Source organism: Mustela nigripes, chromosome X, assembly GCF_022355385.1.
Source record: "Mustela nigripes isolate SB6536 chromosome X, MUSNIG.SB6536, whole genome shotgun sequence".
Lineage (NCBI taxonomy): Eukaryota > Metazoa > Chordata > Mammalia > Carnivora > Mustelidae > Mustela > Mustela nigripes.
The window spans coordinates 45,336,904-45,339,893 of NC_081575.1; positions in this window are offsets into that span (position 1 = coordinate 45,336,904).

Consider the following 2,990-nt stretch of genomic DNA (forward strand, 5'->3'; position numbering starts at 1 on the left):
ATGGGGAGTGTTACACACCTCACTCCAAACAATCTTAATGTCTTGAGGCCTAGCACATAACACAACCCTGAATGAGCTCATTAGAGTGTCTAAGATTGCATAAATCTTCTGACTTAGGCCAGTGTTCTAAACAGGAGCGTGACAGACTTTCACTGGCATGGCTTAGCAAGGAAGAGGCGTGGAGCCCTCAGAAGGCAGTAATACAGAGAAGGTTGAGCAGGAGTCACAACTACCTGGTGGATATCTGTCCAAAAAGGCATGCACACTGGCAAAGTAAGTAGCATAAAAGAACATTATGAAATATACTTGGATACAGATAGAGAATATCACCTCTAAATAAAAGTATTAGGGGAACATTGAGACCAAGATAAAATTGGCTGAACTTGGCCTCTGGCCTCTAGTAATTAGTGTGGAACCATTTCACTGACTGCTTTGGTGAGCTCAGTGATTCACCAGTCAGCAATGATTGAACCTTTTTTTTATATTGGGAAAAGTAATAAAAGTAATGTCAGAACATTGGGATCTACAGTGAGATTGTCCTTAATACTTCAGATATAAGGTAATTATCTGAGTATAACTTTTACAATCTACAGATAATACGGGAGTAAATCAAGAGACTGGAGAGTTTGGGAATAGGCAGAACTCCAGAGAAGTTCTGTGTAACTTCTAGGAGGCAGTACAAGGATCTGACTGAAATTTAGCAAACAGAAAACCACATCAGCTATGTGATTCTGGGTTCAGAGAAAGATCATGTGCAGCATGGGGCTTATTCAAGCATGGGAATGTATGAAAAGAAGACTCAGAGGAAAGTGATGGTAGCTCCCGCCCAAGTTTCGTCTGGGGAGAGGGAGGCCTGGCTAAGATGAATGAACATTCAGCTTTCCTTGGCAGAGCCATCCCTATAATGTGTGAGGGTCCTTAGGACTCCCTTAATAGAAAGCCACTTCTTAAGGTGAACCAGTGCCCTTGCTCTGATTGCAGGTTCACCAAGCAACTTCTGAGGTTGCTTGCTTCTTAAGTAGTAGCTTGCTTACAGAAAGAATGGACTGTAAAAATGGACAGAAACATCCAGTACCCTCTGACAGTTGTATTTTTCAGGGTAAATTATTCAGTTGTCACTCTTACTGGTCCTTAGCTTCCCTTTTGGCCCACTTAAAGAGAGGGTGGTGAGTGCTGTGAAGTGTGTAAACCTGGTGATTCACAGACCTGTACCCCTGGGGATAAAAATATATGTTTATCAAAAATAAAAAATTAAAAAAAAATAGCAATCAACTCAAAAAAAAAAAAAAAGAGAGAGAGGGAATGCAGAGATGCGTGGGTTCCGGTGTTCAGATCTAGATTTACATGTAAGTCTCTGTGAATGGGAGTCTTGACAGAGACCTCGCTTTCAGATCAAGTCAGGGCTTGATCATGCAACAACCAGGGCAAGACACTAAACTATAAATACAACCCTGTGGAATCCTGTCAGGAAAGCCAGGTCAGTTTGACTTAGAATACAATCCTGTGCATCACCATTTCTGAACTGTACCTCTCTGATGTTTAGTGAATGTGAAAAATCACAACCAAGACATTTTGTGGCACACAGGCCCCCAGCATCTCGTTTCATAGCTGGACAACGGGTTAACATCCAAAGTCCTTAAAAGGCTCTAGCAAAGCAACCCTCTGAAACAGTTTACGTTTCTCTCTGGGAAAAGAAAGGAAGTGCATTTAATGTTTTCCCCCCAGCAAAAGGGTGGGTACTGTGCCCAAAGGAGACCAACTCCATACTCTCTTACTAAAATTTAAATCTTCAATACAGATTTTTTAAAAAACAGAGGAAGGATGACATCCTGAAGAGACTTTCTGTGAATTCCTCCTGCCTATCCTCCTCAGAGCTGCCCCTGGTCTGCAACACTCCCTCATCGTTTCAGTTAAATCAGGTTTGGTTTCTGTTGCTTGCAACCAAACAAAATTAACTAATACAAAACACAAAAACAAATAACATGATACAAAGAGTAATATTACTTTTTAAAATAAAAATCTTCTCTATTTTTTCTCACTTTCTAAATCCCATCAGCGTTAGCATCTGCCTATCCTTTTTTATTTGGGGGCACACTCTCAGATATCACCTGGGACTACATACCAATGTGAGCCAAAAGGTTCCTTTCAGCAGTGGCTTCACATAGCCTTCTGCAGGCTTAGAAGCTTTTAACAGGCTTGTCTGAGGAACTGCTTAAGGATTTTCCTTTTTTGCTTTTGAAACGGTTTGTCAGGCAAATAGCATGCCCTTAAGTAGTTGTTGATGGGTGTATAATGGAGAGCAAAGTAGATTTTAAATGGCAGTTTTTAGGTTCCCTGTTAGAAATTGTAGATCTAAATGACAAAGAAGTGAGGTAAATTGACAGGCTTATCATTCCCATGGAGTATAGGATGTTTTAGAGAGGGAGGGGATTCAAACGGGAAAGGTCTGGCAGGGAAAAATCTGACAGACTGGGAAAATGATGGCCGGGAGTTACACGTTGGATTGGAATAACCGGAAAACATACCAAAGTGGGGGAGGGAGATATTTTTTACTTGTAAGGAGAGGGAAGAGTGGCACTTTTGTCCTTAAAGCTTTGTTAAGCTTTATATACTCCTTAATTCTTTCTAACGTATACATTCAAAACAAACAAAAGTCACTTATATAATTACCTAGCAACTAAAAATTGAATGATGGACAGTTAGATTTGTCAGTAAAGCAATTCGCTTGTCTAGGAGAAGAAAGTAAAGGGAGACAAAAAGAACAGTGGAGGGAGATGATGCAGGACAACAGCGCTAAGTTGTTTTTTAGAGAAAAGGGTGTGATACTGGTGAAGGAGTTTGGATTATAAAAGTTTTGAGGAAGAACAGAAAGTTGTGATGTGTTCTTGACTTCTGACTATTCACCAGCAAGGCACTCTGGGCTCCCTGGCTTACCTCTTGAAAGGGCCTCCCCCACACAGGGGCCCCTCACAGGGAGAGCTTCCTGCTGG